This window comes from Eucalyptus grandis, chromosome 10 (genome assembly GCF_016545825.1).
Source record: "Eucalyptus grandis isolate ANBG69807.140 chromosome 10, ASM1654582v1, whole genome shotgun sequence".
NCBI classification, from domain to species: Eukaryota; Viridiplantae; Streptophyta; class Magnoliopsida; order Myrtales; family Myrtaceae; genus Eucalyptus; species Eucalyptus grandis.
In genome coordinates, this window is record NC_052621.1 from 9383004 (window position 1) to 9400724 (window position 17721).

The 17721-nt window shown below is 38.6% G+C and overlaps 1 long non-coding RNA gene across 1 annotated transcript; it reads right to left on the reverse strand.

Annotated features, from left to right (window-relative positions):
- Positions 1-4811: 4811 nt before the first annotated feature.
- LOC120289007 lies at positions 4812-13516 on the reverse strand. The gene is made up of 8 exons (XR_005546942.1): positions 13327-13516; positions 12692-12768; positions 11384-11483; positions 10631-10701; positions 8836-8898; positions 7817-7861; positions 5150-5215; positions 4812-4822 (listed from the first exon to the last, which is right to left on the reverse strand). It is a non-coding gene; the product is annotated as an uncharacterized LOC120289007 (long non-coding RNA).
- Positions 13517-17721: the final 4205 nt, after the last annotated feature.

The window sequence follows — 17721 nt, forward strand, 5'->3', positions numbered from 1 at the left end:
TTACCCCTATAAAAGCAACGGACCTGGGGGGCTTCTCTGGAGAAAAAAAAAATTCAGAAAAGAAAAGAAAAAGAGAAGAAAATTTTCCTGCAGAAAGTACACAAGAAAAAAAAAGTAAAAGAGAGAAGTGAGTTTGAGGGGGAAGGGCCGAAACAGTAAAGGTTGATTTGACCTTTTACTGTTCATCATCTTCCCCAAAGCACCTCCGCCCCACTCACCGCTCCTGCAACTCTACACCGAAGCACCTCCGCGCCACCGCGACACCAGCCGCTTCCGCAACCCGAGCGCCCCAGCTCTGCCTCTGCCGTCGCGACCCGAAGCCCCGGACGCCGTGCCAATCCCTGCCGTTGCGACCCTCCTCTGCAAATCTGTCTCCGCCGTCGATCCCAAGCCACCGGTGACCCAGTCGCAGCCGAGTCAAGATCCAAGACCCGAGTCCCTCCGCTTGCAAAATCCAAGGTCCCCGACGACATAAGCCCCGACCCGCTCGACGCTTCCCTTTTGCCGGTGCCGAGCCTCATCGAAGACCCAGATTTGACGCCGCCCTTGCTCCGCACCGCGACGCCGCCCGATTCGGTTCTCTCACCGGACGCCGCGCCCAACAGCCCGATCCACGCCGGGCTCCTCATTGCACCCACCCGAGGCCTCCCGTCCCCTGCAGCGCCCCGCCGGGTGAAGCCCGTGATCCGAGCGCCCCGACGCAGCCCCGCGACGCAGCCCGTGCCGCCCCGCCGAGCCTCGCTGCGCGCTCCTTCACGAGCAACCCGCGACGCCAGCCCGTCGTCCGTGACTCCCTTGCCGACGCCGCTCGGATCCAAATCCCCGCACAAAGACCCGCCGCTCGCAATGGCGGACCCGCGAGTCCCCTTCCCGAACTCCGCCACCCGCTGCCGCCGGAGTTTCTTCCCGCCGGACCTCCGATCCTCTCGCTTTGGTGACTTGCCACGAACACGAAACTTGGAAGGAAAAGGAAAATTAGGTAGTTTTTATTTATTTATTTACTTACTGCTTTCTTTTTCTTTCCTTTTTATTTTATTCTTTTAGTGAAATTATTCTCTTTAAATATGTGATTGAGATCCCAATATGAAAGTGCCCCTCAAGCTAGGGATTGACAGTCCGATTTTCGCGCCCGAAATCCGACTTGCAATCTCTTATAAAAATCGACAATCCAATCTCAAGCCCGAGATTTGATTTGCGATTTAATTTAAAATTGGCCAACCCGATCTCATGCGCGAGATATGGTTCGTCAATTTTTAGATATCAATCTTATCTTATTTTATTCGCTGTTGGTTGAGTCAGTTTTATTTTCATAAAAGAAAAATCCAAAAAAATATTTGAGTTAGGATTAGATTTGCTGATTTAGGGTTAAAATTGCAATCTTATCTCGAGTTTTAAATAAAAAAATCCAAAAAATGTTGAATTAAGATTAGGTTTGGTTATTATCTTTTTATTTTAAATCATGGAAAAGAAAACCAAAAGAAAAAGCACATTCATTTAGGATGTTAGTTTTTATCATTATTTGAATTGCATATGAAAATTTTAATTTCGAAATTAATAGAAAAAAAACACAAAAAAAATCATCATGCATATATCATGTTGAATTAAGGCATTCTTTGCACGTCATTGCATGTTAGGGTTGCATGTTTATCAATTATAGGTAGATAATCTCTCCTAGATAAATTGCATGTTTTGTTAGGAAAATAAAAATGCCCATGTCATATAGAATTAGGTCCATGAAATGCACGTCATTTAGTGATTATTGTTAGGTTTATTTCTAATTAGAAATTGACCGTCATCGATTAGGCCATTTAATAAATGTCGCGTGACATATAGCTCGCATATTAAATTGCAATGTCGCATGTCATTTTAGATGAAATAATTTTGTACGTCATTGCATTGCATTGCACGTCATTAGAATTAAGTCATTTTTGTTAATTTAGATTGCATATTTAACAATTGCATGCTCATTAAGAGATCATAAAATTTTTATTCATATGGTTTAGGACATGTTGCCATGTCATATCATTTCATGTTAAATTAGTGGCATGCATTGCATATCGCATGATTTTCATTAATTAAGTGAAAACAAAACAAAAATTGCGTGTTAATTAGAAATCATATCTAGGACTGCTGATGTGAATTCTAAACTAACAACGCAGATGCTTTCGTTGCTATAAGGTAAGTCCTGCAATTTATTCATTTGCTTTCTTGAGTGTTAAATTGATGATTTGCGCACCTGCATGGTCACCTCACATGCTAGAATTTAAAATTAATTCAAGCTGCCTGCAAAAACATTTTCAAAATTAAAAGAATGGTACCGAAAGGGCATTAGAGAAATCTAGTGTAACCAAGTCCTCGTACCCATAATCTCTGGTTCGTAGAAGTAAAATAATTCTCCCATTATTTTACTTAGGTGTCTAATCGACCTACCATAAATTGATTAGTGGCGACTCCTAATTGAAAATCAATTGCATGTTAAAAACTCGAATCTAAGTCGCGAATTGGTATGGGCTTGGGAGAGCCCGGGTTAAGTCTAGGCTTAACAATCCATTAGCCAAACCCTAGGTGGTTCACACCCAGAAAAAATTAGGTCGCGACAGCTTGGCGACTCCGCTGGGGACTTGAGTTGAAATTCTTAGTGGACTTAGGCCAATTTTCTTTTTTGAAAAATGCTTTTGTTTGGCAGAGGATTCCAGTACATCCCTAACATTTAGGTGTTAAATGTTCTTGCAGATTGGGAGGTATAAGGGGAAGTGTTTGCTAACCTTTATTATGCAGGGAGATGTAGGAATGTATGGTTTACTTTCATATATGAAGTGCTGCTTGATATAAATTGCCATGCATGCCTTGCATTTATCACTACACTTTGCACACACAACCCGCCACCGGACCTGGGCCGCATAAGATCATTTAGGATGGTATTGAGATGGATACCACTCCGACCGCATGCTCGCGGTACGAGTCGCCCATCTCAATCCCGAAGTTTCTTTCATGGTGTCAAGAGTACCCACCTCGGTCCGCATGCTCGCGACCCGGGTCGGCTCTTTAACCAAGCCGGAGTCATGAGGACCCGACATAGTCCACAAGCCCGTGGCTAGTCCGATCACCCTTGTGGCTCCACCTTGTTAAGCCTTATAGAGTAGAAATCGAGCCACTTACCATGCGCATGTCTATGTGATTGCCATTGATTCTCCTTGGTGAAGTAAGTCTTCTTTCCCTATACCATGCAATTTATTTTGTCATACTCTTGGGTCGGTCCATGACAATCTAGGTCAATCATTGATTTGATTCATTTGTTAATCAGAAATGAAATGAGGAAATTGCCATGCAATGAACCATTTGGAAAATAAAAAAAAAAAAAACTTTGGTTAATTTGTTTTCAGTTCATGTTTAGGAAATTTGATCTTGCTAGGGTGTTTATTTTTCTAGCTCTTTCTAGGAATAGCTCTTCTTGTACGAACTTTTCATGAATAAAAGAAATGGAAAAATCAATTAGATCATTGTCATGGATTGACTTTCTAATTACGCCTCATGCTTACACGTTCCCATTTATTTCCTTTAGGTGATCTCGCTCACCCATCCGTACATGGCCGAGAGCTAAAATGGCGGATCAAAATGAGTGAGAAACTGCGACTTGAAGAAGAGAGCCGAGAGGACTTTCGAACCGTCCTATTTTCCTGAGGTAGCTGAATTTGATGCCATTATGAAGAGACTAGTGACATATCTAGAAAGAATAATCTTTGACCTGGAGGATTTGCATCACAAGATCAAGGAGGGTGAAGAATTTAAGCACACATAACTCATGATCCTAAGTAGTTTGCTTTCCTTATTTAATTAGGGGCATGTTCAATTGCACCTTCCCTGTGTGGGAACTCTTCCTTTGCTTTAGGGAACTCTTATTGCTTTGCTTTAGTGCTTGAACTCACATTCCAATAAATGTAATTTAATTGATGAATATTAATAGAATTACAAGTTTTGTTTTGAGGACATGATGAGGTACACCAAACTAGCCCGGTGACGATATCCAACAATGAAAAATAGAAAATATGGCAGCTGTTAAACGTAGTTGTATATAACAACATGCTTATGACTCTATACTTCAATCTATAATCAAAATAAAATATTTGAATAATGTAAGATAAATGGCTACGAAAGATCATTTGGATGGAGATGGTTACAGTGGTACTATTATTTTGAAAAACTATGCTACACTCAAGGATGAGTTTGGCATTTGCCATTTTCATCAGCAGATCTGTAGGGTAAACAATTCTGATGGACAAAGACCCCATTTCACATGGCATTGTCACCTATGCAAAGCCATTTGAAGATGATAGACAAGCCACAAAACTTCCTATTCATGAAGGCACAATTGGGAATATAATCAGATTTTGATCGAGTTTCAATTGTGACTGTACCTGGTGGATAAATGGCTCCAATTGACTCAATAACTCATAACCCTGAAGCATGAACAGCCCAAAAGAATGAATGCCAACAAGTGATGTTCAAAACATGGCATACAGGAAAAACAAGAAGCACCCCACAAAAGCTGAAGAAGTAAACCTGCTTGAAATATCTCAGATGCACATCCATGATTGCACTTATAGATTCCAAAATTCATACTTCTTTTCGTTTCAATATTCATGAGCGCACTCACCTGCATTCCTTGAAACAATGATAGAATAACGATCAGAAGCAATAACATTGACCGAACAAGATAATTTCCAAGTAGAAACAAAACAAATGAAGATTATATACAATAAACTTACTAGATTGAAGCGGCTTCTCAAATGCTGATTTAGAGTTATGTAGATCCCTGTCATCGCTAAGAAATGTAATAAATACCATTACCGCAGTAATCCAATTAATAGATCATTTGACCAAAAGTTGAAAGAGGCCATCTCCGCAAGAAATAAGATCACTCAGATCGACAACAAAAATGACAACAAATGGAGACAGAAAGCCTTTCAGAAAGGGAGGGACGCCCAAGAATTCTTCCAGATTGATTTGAAAAAATTAAGTATTCAATATTTCCCTTTTTTCCTCTTTTGTATCAACAAGACAAAGTGCCAGACATTCTCACATTTAATGTGATACACAATAAGCAGGATGAACAATTCAGGGATATCAAAGATCCTATATCAAGAATTACCTCTTCTAGTTCAGCAACAATGTCTCCTCTTGTACTCCTCTTCAAAGATACAAACTTTTCACGGGCCTGCCAATTAGAATATACAGAACCCAAAATTTAATGACAATGAGAACAGATTTATAGAAAGAGAATAGAAGGCCTCTATATATAAAATATCTAAATTAGATTGTCGTTCCAATATGATGGCTTTCTGTGCACCATCAGTTCCTTCTTATAAAACCACAACAATAAGCTAAGCTCAAACTAAATGAGAAAAAAGAGAGGCAAAAAGTGAAGGACTGACCAATACATGATACATCCATTGACAGTAATCACCTTTTTTTGGACAGTGAAGTATAATAGCATAGATTCCTACTGTTTTTCATAGTTTGTGTAGTGCTACTATTCTATCATGAATTATGGACCTCAAAATATACCAAATAACCGACAAGACTCAAGACCACCTACATTAGGTCCATGGCAATGGCTTGGTCCCTAATAACACCACAAGTACCTAGGCCATAATAACACCCAAATTCAACATAACCTTCGAGAGGAACCTCTTTGAAATGTTTAGGCCAAATGCTGATGTATACAACATCTTGTCACCCAAAAGTTATATCTATGCACAATTCTTTATCGATAACTATCCCTGAGAAGTGATAGACCACATTAACTATGCAAGATGCTCAAAAAGTCACCACAGTACAACTCATAAAACACGCAGGCTCGTGTGTCCCACTAGCAGGGACTTTGAGCGGTGCAAGGGATCCATGAGTCACCCCCTTGGATGCACAAATGAGAGAGAGTCACAAATAAGCCTTAGCATAACTCTTTTTAAGGGTAAAAAGATCAACTAGGTGCAAATCCATATACAAAAGAGCACACAGAACCAAGAGGACAAAGGACATCTATTATATCAACCAAAGCATTTACATCCATACGCAAGTTTCCACTTCATAAAGGGTATAAATTTAAGCCAATTTTCCATGAATAAAACGAAGGACTACTCTCCATCAAAAGCTCTCTTATTCCACCCCTTCCAAATCAACCAAAAAACTGAGAGGAATTGAGGTAATCCTTTGTTTCTTGTTGCCCTGTGAGTGAATGCCCTGTCAGGCCCATAGTTCTAGCTTGATAGAACCTCCAACAACCCAAGATAAACCAACAAGACATGGCTCCAAACCATACTCATTCAAGAAAATAAAGGAGGAGAAAAAACATGGTCTGCCACCATTTTGCAGAGGAAACACCTACGAACTGGTACTTTGCATCTTTGTTGTAAGGAATGATTCGTTCCCAAGTAGCTTCCCAAGGTCTCTGCCTCCATTTTGCAGAGGAAACACCTACTGGTACTTGCATCTTTGTTGTAAGGAATGATTCCCTCATTTGTCGAAACCCTCATTTTCCAAATAGCTTTAAAGGAAAATCTATTCTACAACCAACAACATCCCCACCTAGCAACTTTGACTTGAGCTCCAATACTAATTCTAATTGGCTACTAACAATTGAATAGCTTGTGAGTAGTCGAGTATCTAAAATTTCAAATTAAAAAGTATTCAGATACCCAGCAACTTCATGTAAACCATTTTGCATTAAATAAATTCAAGTTTTTTAAACTCCTAAATTTATAGTCTAAGACCTCATTTTCATTTATGATGCCAAACTGCAAATGTTTTCTTTAAGTACAGCATGAAAAGACTTCCGTCTTCAATTCAATGCAGATTGCAGGTTTAATCCTGAGTTATAACTGTAATTTCTAGGTTTAATGATAAGGAATACTGTTTCCGTGATCTCAAAAATTTGAACATGTTTTCAGAGTTTGGTCTCTGATTTTAGAAAATGAGGTTTTAGTCTTTAAACTTTCATTTAAGTCTTAGACTATCATTTTTGTCAGATCTGGGCAACAAAACTTAACAGAGAGTTGACATCATAATTACATAGGTCATAATCAATACAGAGAATCAAAAGATGACCCGAGAATACCCTCAGAACTTTTGTCATGTCCAACAATCACATCCCAAAAATGAAACTTCAGGAAAAAGCTTAGTCTTAAATATTGGGGACCAAGCTATACAGAATGGTCAGGTATTAGGGATTAAAGTGTTCTTTTTCCTACTTTTTAAGTCTAAATCTGAATAATTTTGTATTCTCCTGGTTTAATTGTTCCTCTCTTTTATTTAGTTTTTCCTTATGTTACTTAGTGTCCTTTTCATTCGACATTATTGTTTCTCCAACCCTAGAATTTTTATCTTTATTCTAGATTGAATTCTTCCTAATTTAGCCCTTATTTTGGTTCTGTTTTTAGAAATCTAATTAGATCATCTTAGTTATCCAGTCATTTCATAATCACTATTTTGTTTCCTAGTTTTCCTAATATAAAATTTTCCACAATATCAAGAGCTTTTCTAATTTAAGTCTCAGCATTTGTCGTGCATCATTCACATATAAGCAGCATCATATTATTTGAGAAATGATCAGATTTGTTGGAACACAATCATGCTGCTATTTTTCATGTAAAGCAGGCTGGTCAGGTAGGGTGTTTCACATGGATGTGTGCATGCGTGCACGCCATAGGTGCGTGTCAAAGAGGGAGGGGGAGGGAGAGAGAGAAAGAGAGAGGCAATTACAAAAATTGACATATAGTAACGAGACTTTTGAAATTTATAAATAGTCAAATCTCAATACCTGATCATAAGAGTATCCAGCTTTGTCAAAGCGTCGTCGTGATTCCTGTGAAACAATTGCACATGCAAGCAAATAAAGCAAGAGCATAAAAGTTTCATTGCAACTGGTGTCTCACGTCCTTATACAATAAAAGTAAACCTTTGGATGAACAATGGTAATGAGATGCAACTGTAATGTTTAATTTGACATATCAAAAGTAAACCTGTCTACTAAGTGCAAATAAATTCAAATGGCACCACTTTTCATATTGTTAACGAGAACCGAAGACTCAAGCACATTTTGGGGATAGAAAGGTTTTCGGCGATGAGCATAAGAGTAGCAAATAACATTGTACAGTCCCATGGGGATGCATATTTTAAACAAAAGCAACAGGAAATGTTTGGAATGACCAGTGCTAGATCTTCTCTTCATCTACATAAATGGCTTTAAGCTCCATATTCGTGATTCACTGAGCAGCTTTTAGTTAATGGTAGCTCTCTTGTGCATTTCGTTGACTGTATTTGGCTTTTATTATTTAATATAGGGGCGGATCTTTTGTTGTTTGTTCTGCCTGTCCTTTTGGCTGTTGCTTTGTTAGGTTTGATGCAGTGTTGCGGCTGGCTTTCTTTTACTTCGGCTCCTTCCACTCATTCTGACATGTTGTCACTATGAGTGAAAATTTTGGAGCCGGATCTTTGTATAGTTGGTTTAAAGCTCAATATATCTTACATTTACCAAAAAAAAAGGATAAATTACTACAGGGCACCAAGGGAGTGCAAACCCACAGATAAGAAGAGCTCATGAACCCAAAAAGAGCTCGGTTACAAGACTAATCTCTACAACGTTGAAGAAGGCATTTACATCCACAAGCAAGTTTTCACTATAACAAAAAGTGTAAGAGTCAACCAATTTTCAATAAGATGTTAATGACTATTTTACATCTGATATCGTGCATGGGTCAGCACCCCTCCCTTCCAACCATAATTCCCTTCTACAGGAAAATTTAAACAAGAAAGGATGCACCAGAAAAAAATTTATACCTTCGCCTCTTGCATATCCACATTTATAAAGTGCGTCAAGCGATCAACCAATACATGCTCCACCTATAAAGAAACTTTATATTATATCCAACCTTTCATTTTTTTTCCAACCATAAATTATATCACATCAAATTCTGATAAGCTATTTCAAGCAACTGAAATTGGCCTCCAATCACCATGATGTGGATATTGCTATACAAAAGCTCCAGAATAGATATAGCATGCAGATAATGACATAAGACCAATAAAAAGCCATTTAGAGCTATGCTTAATGTATAGACCCCCATTATAAAATGGTTAATGACTAGCGGCCATGCATATGTATTGATTACTAATGCACTTGGCTTCTTCATGCACCCACTTATGCTATATGCTTGGATAAGAAACAACTGGGGGGAAGATGAAGACTACATCAATTACTGATGATGATGAATTAAGTAACCTAGTGTCACCATCAGTCACATCTCAGACATCACCCGCATTGCCTCACAGGGTTTTCTCTCTCTCCAGCTACTCTCTGCTCTTCCTCAGCCTCTGATAACCCTACCTCTTGTTTTTTCTTCTCTACCCACCTCTCTTCATTAAGCAAAAGTGATTTGATGCTATTGAGAACACCCAAAAAACTATCAAAAATGAAGAAATCATGTTCTGCAAAAGATGGTGCTGACCAATCAGCATAGAATGAGTTACATGGGCTTGAAAAGGCAGGCAAATACCTTATAGTACAGGGAAATTTGATCAATTCGAGAAGTTTGGAGGGACTTCCAAAGCCATAGGATATTTAAGCTGGGATGAGAGGAGAACTCACTTTTGGCATGAAAGAGCGTGACATTGAGTCTCCCAATAAACATATCCCGAATTTCTTCCACATGGAAAGGACATTATCCTATTCCATAGGACTAAAGCAGTGATTCCATAGTGAAATCTATCTCAAGATATTCACCCTCAAGGTCAAAGGTTCAAGGCAAGGTAAGAAAGGAAAGCAATCTTTTTCTACAGAACTTGGCAAATACCAATTCTGTGTTATAGACCAGATTTTCCTTGGAGGTTTGGAAAAAAAGTTTCCAATGGAAATCTCTCTCTCTCTCTCTCTCTCTCTCTCTCTCTCTCTCTCTCTCAGTGGGAAAGAATGTGGGGATGGATTTTCACCTTGGAACTTCCGTTGCCGAGCCAAGCCATTGGAGAAGGGAACAGAAAGCGGTGCCCTCTCTCTCAGTGGGAAAGAATGTGGGGATGGATTTTCACCTGAGAACTGTCCGTAAAAGCAGGTGCCGAGCTTTGCAAGCCATTAAGTTTTATAGAGAAGGGAACAGAAAGCGGTGCCTCAAATCTTTCTGCCCTGCTCTGAGACATGACAGTTTTGGACTACATCTCACACTTCTGAAGGGATGAACTATGCTACGACAACTTCAATGGAGCAAGAGATTTGGTCCTGGCAAGGCACAAACCTCCAAGGAGAAAGAGTTCATCTCTGCTATTACTCTCGCAATTATGCTAGTTTGCAATCAGAAGTCTTAACAAATTTTTTCTGGGATAGACAGTTTAAAGCTTCAGACTTTTGGCATAATGAAAAATTTTGTTGTTGAAATACCTCAACAAAAATAAGATATTATCTCTATTTTATTGACTTTTCTTCTGAACATGAGTCAGCACCTTCTTCATGCCTCTTTAGTGAAACTTTCAGTTTTGCTGACAGAAAGAATCATCCTTCAAAGATGTCTTTCTTAGTAGTATGAGAAATGCTATCTATTACAACACATTAAGCTATCTTACTAGATGCAACACAAGCAATTACCTGAGAACGCAAAAGCTCTTTGTAAGAAGCAAGCTCGTGAAATGCTGATATGAACTTGGATATGACAGGACCTGAGACAAGTAGATGGAACAAAAATTGAATATCTCCTTCAAAACCATCTGGAACAGGGAATTTACCAGTTGATCTACTTCATTTGTTTTGATGAAAAATTCAGCAGAAGAAACCTAGAATAAAGGACTGACCAAACTCTAGTGTTGGGGAAAATAAAAAAAGCAAGTAGTCTGAACAAAGCACTAGCTTCGCCACTCCATATTAACACATTTGCTTATTGTCATATCCCACCATGCCAGTTGTATCAGAGATGACAATGTAACCACGGGATTCGTAGAATAAATGGAAAAACAACTCCGTTAGTCTAATCAAGTACATGATGTTGTATGTCCTCATACAGTCGTCACGTCTCATTCCTATGATTAATTGTATGAGAAGGTAGCATGCTCAACTTCATTAGTTTTAAGGTACATAGTGTGAACACTAAAATGCATAAGGACTTTTTATTCTTTTTTAACAGCAATCAACTACAACATACCCATTTAAAAGAGCCATTCTGGAAACAAGCAGATATTGCAAATACAAGCACCATTTTTAATTAACCACAACAAGACTGGAGTTGTTATTGTACATCTCAAAATTCAACAAACAGAAATATAAGCAAAATATGATGGGATTTGGGTTTTAAATGGTTCACTTGATGAAGTAAAGCAGAAAATTGCTCGGACTTATATTAATAACCTCCTATTGATACACTAACTGGATCATCCTGACCACCACCAAATGCTTCCAAGGAATCTGCGAATGTTGTGTCTGCATTACACGCTTCTCAAGAGATGCCCTGAAAGAGCACATTAAACATTAATCTAATGCACGGCCTATTACTCTAGCTTTGAGCAAACATGTGGGAGGGCAAGTTTGATTTGAGAATAACATTAGAAACGTCATGGAGGTTCCAGGTAAGGTACTTTACACAGTTAGATTACCAAAATGGTGGATGTGATATATTTAGGACTTCTAAATCCAGTTCATACATGAGGGAAAGCCAGAAAATAAGGCAGATTGCCATGACAGCTGTCACGTTTTAATGAAAATGCATGACGACCCCAGTTCTATCAAAATATGCACTGATTTCCATCAAAACATGTTGGAGGTTTAAATAACATTGACTAATTACTTAGAAGGTTTTCATCAAACCACTTTTATTGCCAAGCGGAGCTCTACAATACCAGCATAGTGTTTTGAAATGACAGAACAAAAAAGACAATGCAATTATCATGTCTGTCAGAAGATTATAAACCAAAAGCCAAATCCTCCTAAAAGCTGATATTTGAAATTTCTAGCTGATACTGCACACCCTCTCTAGTAACTACTATAGAATAACAGTTTCTCCCCTGATGTTTCAGCAATAAAAGGTAAATCAAAGCAGCTGAAAATCCAAATCCCTCAGTGGGGCCACATAATCACATCTATTGAAGATACTCCATGGGGCCAATTAATCATACGATTCCCAGGCCAATTAGAAGAAATCACCACTTAACAACCCACTAGCATCAGAGAATATATAGAGAAAAGTGCCACAAAGTAAGTTTTGCGGAACCAACAAAGCTCCTAGGCACAGTAAGGAAGTTTTTCCTGGTCATACATGAAAGATCGTAGAGCTGGTACTGTATTCCATAGAGATAGCAAGAACAGACTATTGCCCGCATATTTTGGAGGCAGGGGGAGCAAGGAGAGAGAGCATAGTACTGCAGGGGAGTCCATAGCATAAAGTAGCAGATATGACAGGATGTACTTTTCATTCAAAAGCACATAAGCATCCTCATACTGAAGTACCACTGGTGAACTATACATTATTAAATTCTCACCAAAAAAGTTTGCTATCCGATGGACAAGGCGATAGAAACACTATGTAGACTAATCAGTAAGGACCTTAGCATTGCAAACAGGGAATTGACCTGAGCATTCCAATTCGTTTACGAGCCAGTCCGCCATGCACTTGCACAACTGGGAAAAAAAGAAAGGAATGGCACGGTATAAACCACTTACACAAATTTCGTGGAGCCTCTGTATAAATGCTGGCAGCGCTCTTTCAACTCCTCCGCCATCTGTTCTAGAGAAAAGATCTGTTTTTGCCCATTTGAGCACAGTGCCACGAATTAGCATAACGTCAAGACTTCTACAGAGGAACCAGAATTTAACTGCCGAATCGCCGAGCGGATAATCCAAATGTCAGGAGAACAAAAAAAGCAAGTCGCGCACGAGTCTTATAAAGAGCAACATCAAAACCTCGACATGCGAAACCAATCAAAATCAGCCGAGCCGACAGGGACCGAAACGGTGCCGCGAAACTTGGCAAAAGTACGGACAAAACAGCAAGCCTCAAAAGACGCGACCGGGCATCGACTTCATCGCATAAAAGGAACAGCGCAAACGAAAACGAAAGACGGAGGAAGCAATCCACCTACTCCCCAAATGCATCGAGTAAAGCAAACAGACTGCTCCGTCGAGGTCGCGCGACGGTCTCCGCCCGCGAGGAAGCGCGGGGCGCGAGGAGGACGACGAATCGAGGATCGACGAAATCGAAGTCGAAATCGAAATCGAAATCGAGAGAAAAAGAGAGAGGAAGAGGAACGACGACGACGACGACGACGACGACAGAGCGAGCGAGCGAGACGACCGACCTGCTTGTGGAACATGGGCGAGTCCTCGAGCTTCGTGAATGCCGCCATCTTCTCTGCCTCTCTCCGCGAGTGCTGGTGGAGCAGAGGGAGACTGAGATCTGAGTTCGAGGAGCTGTGCAGAGATTGGAATCGGAGCGACGTCAGAGGAGGGAGGAAGATGATGGATTTTTTTTCTTTTTTTTTTTCGTTTTTTTTCTTTTGGTTTTTTTTTTTTTTTTGGGGGGGTGTCTGCTGTCGTTGTCGTTGCCATCGGGAGACCACAATGCAGTGTCGTCTTCTTCTGGCGAGCACGCGGTGGAAAGCACCGGTCAAACATCGCCGCGCGCACCGACCGATACGACAAAAAGGAAAAACATCGCCGCGCAATCCCCGAGCCGTAAAAAGTTCGCTTTGCATCATTTACGCATTCGAATCCTCCTGCGCGACATGTGAGTGAGCGAGGATTCAGATTCTATGCGGGCTCCGAATTTAGGCTCCATATAAAATCTGAAACTTACCTATCCAAAAGGAATTTTGAACCTATTAGTAACAATTCATTAATTTTGGAACCTAAAATATACTCTGCATATATAGGAATGTCAATAATTGAGGTAATTCATGTAAGCCTAGAGGGGCCTGCTTTCGTTGGAATCATTTCATCTATCTAATTACAGGACTCATGATTGATTTCAGGATTTATTGTTACTTTTAATTGAATGATTGCAATGAATCATTATCTCTCATCATTAATATTAATAAAGTAAAAATCTCAATCTTATACGAGTCACAATTCATATTTAGACACGTGAAAATTATAAAATATTAATAAAGTAAAAGTCTCAATTTCATATTGGTAATTTCATATTACATGTTTATCATTGAACTCCATGGAATGCTCTAGTATCGCTCGAAGACATCGAAGAAGAAGAACACGAAAAATTATACTAGATTCCAAGTTCCAAATTTCACCTTAAAATTTAGAATTTACTCATCGAAGTAGGTTTTCAAATTTTTGAAACCTAGCTACTATCTTATATATTCAGTTCTTAGGTGACTGCAAAAAAAGGTATGGCTTACAATATTCACGAAAAGATGATGGGTTATTTTAAGATTGCAATTGAAGTGCCTTTTTGGCCTTACCTGAAATTCACTTTTAACAAATTAGAAAATATTATAAAAAAAAAAATAATGTTAAAAAAAGTAAGGAACAAAGTGGAAGGTGGAAGAACATTTGAGAGAGAGGGACCAAAGCCTCATTGCGATGTCCCCTCGCCTCATTGCGATGTCCCCTCGCCGCCAAACCAATGTCACCTCGGATTTAGAGAGGAGTGAAGGTCAATGTCTGGTAAAAGTAGAAATTACTTTAAACACAAAAGAATTTGGAATAATTTTGAATATCGAATATTTATAGGAGGAGCATGGGTGATATTATCCTATTATTTAATAGAGTCTGCTCTCTTGCTCGAATAAACAAAAAAAAAAAAAACTTGTAAAGTATGCAAGAAAAAACAGAGACGATGAATAAATTTATTAGGATTGCGTGAATTAAGAGATCGTCTCTCATAATAAATGGCCGTTGTCTCTCGAGCAAGTACACCATTATCATGGTCGCTTAGGATTTATTCTCTCAATCGTAGATTTGTATTAGGATTTAGAGTCTCTCTCACGATTGTAGATTTATATTGCGATTTATTTCGTTGATGACTACATCATATATCAAGAAAATATATATTACTTGAATATAATATTATTAGAAAATACAAGCTAACTTTAAAAGTCATAGGATATAAAAATACCTTCTTTGAAACTTCAAATCAAAATGAAGTGATTTTAGAAATAGACTATGTCAAATATATGGAATCATTAAAAAAAAATCCATAGTCAACAGGAAAAATTCTTACGTTTATCATTTTGCTCAATACGTGTATGTACAAATAATCATATAATCAAATTCATCTACACACCAATGACATATATATTTTTACGTCAATGGTGCATTCAATGAAAAATTAAATTTTATGCAGCAATTTTAGAAATACTTTTTATTTTATTGTCTCTTCCACTTATGGAGAAAGCGGCTCGACCAAAATCCCTCTACCCCTCTCCGCCTATTTACTTTTTGTTTTTCTTTTTTTTGTCTCTTACCCTCTTGATCTAGCTTTATAATCAAATTCCAGTACCGCACTGGCCGGTTGATCCTCAATTTTGTGAGTTTATGGTCGATCAAATGGGACCAATCTTATAAAAATACAAATATAATATCAATTTTTAAAGAGACAAATATAAGTCAAAACAGCATCTTTAACATTAAACGATTCCTTACGACATCCTCTCTTGGTACTCATTCTTTTAAATCTTCTTTGTCCTCTTAGTCTTCAATAAAGTTGAAAGAAACAATTTCCCAGCTAGCCACTCGACACTCGTTCACTCAACTTCCCATCTTAACCCATATCTCTATGAGCAATCTTAATCGTTTTTATGGTTTATTGCTTTTAGCAGGTGTGATATTTCTATTATTGTCATGTTTTAAATTTGTTAAATGTGTACTGGTATTTATAGTTTGGTTGCACAACACTACATCGTCGATATATAGTAATTTGAAACGGTAGGTTTGCCTATTCAGATAATAAAAATAAAAATAAAATCATTGATTGGTTCCGAGTTGACTTGGGAACCGGACCGAACCCATTGAGTTGGTTGGACCGAACCTATTGGGTTGGTTGGTTCTTGATCCCAAGCTCAATAAAGTCAATCCTCATTTCAAAAAATTGAGGATCCATACTATGCGGGTTCATCCTAGAATTAAAGAGTGAACCGATCCAATCCGAACCATGCTCACCCTTAGATCTAATCTTTTTCAACATATTTTTGTGGTCTCTGATAATTATGGTGAGATGCCAAACCTAATAAGAGACAAAGCCATAACTATAGATGGAGATCCCCTTTGGAATGTGCTTATCACTAATAATGTTATGTGATTCGGTGTTACTGTCGCCGATCCTTTTGCTTGGAAACACTCATCACTAATGATGTTATGCGATTCGGTATTCAGCCACCGATCCTTTTGCTTGGAAACAATCATAAATATGTTATTGAAGAACAAGCCATTGATACTCTCATGATATGTCTCGATTCTCCTTTTTCATCCATTTCGAAGCTTTATGGCTCATCTTGTTATCGTGATTTTTAAGATTTACTATCATGTTTCATTTTGTTAATAAATGGAAAATTCCTTTGACAAAAAAAAAAAAAAAAAACGACACGTGAACAAATTTAGTTACAAAATAAATTATTTCCAAGTACAAGTGTTATGAAGGAAAATTCCAAACGGGCATATAAAGTGCCATTATTTTCTAAAAAACAATCACAATAAGGTTTTATCTTAAATAAAGGCTTGAAGCGATCATTTAGTCTTAAATAAAGAGCATGACTTGCCAGCTAGTTAAACGTCGGTGAGGTCAAACTATTTTTGTCCACAGATTTTTATTTTATTTTTTTCTCTTTTACCCTGTTCGTATCCTTCTTGATCCTAGCCATCGTAGTTCTTGTTCATCGTCTTTTTTGTCGAAGTTTTAGATGGGCATGAAATTAATGCTCGAATAGTTGCTTGGGATCGGTGGTGTTGTGGTCTCGACGACGGAGATGCTGAAAAAGCAAGAGTCGAGGCATTAAGGGCCCCGTGCAGTGTCTTAAGGGAGCCCGGAGGCCGAAGAGCAGTGAAGTTGTCGGGCAGGAGCCGTTGTGCCAGAGGTGAGAGCCCCACCAATGCCGGTGATGATCACGGTGGGTGAAGGAATTTATCGAATCCATTCTTCATTTTCTCGTCTCCTTATAAGAAGCGGCGATCATGGTGCGTGAAGGAATGTATCAAATCCATTCTTCCTTTTCTTGTTTCCTTATAAGAATTTTGTGGAATTACGGTCGAGTTGACCATTACAAAAGCTTAGGCCTTACCTTAGTTTGGACTTTGGCCTTAACTTAGGCGCGGAAATGTGATCGAAGAGGCAAATTGGGACTTAAGATTCGAACTCGGGGTCTCCAACTCTTAATATCATGTAATAATTTTGTGGGACCACGTTGATAGTTTTAAAAGTTTAAGATGTAAAAATGAATGTGTGATTTAATATTTAATTATTATAATACCTCTTTCTCCCAAAACTCTAATCAAATCTAAAATCCAAATCAATTCAAGTTTCTTCGTAAAAGAGTAAGATATTAAGTTATCAAAGAGTTTGAGTCTCCTTAGGGGAGTTCATTCCTTCCTTATATACAAGTACCTCCCTTAAAGTAAAGGCAAGCCCTTATAGTTATAGCAAGCAAGCATATCTTTTTTTCCACTTTATAGTGATTGGATTACTTGAGTGTAAAAAGGTTTATCCGGATTATAGAGTAGGCCTATACTAGTGGGCAAGCAGA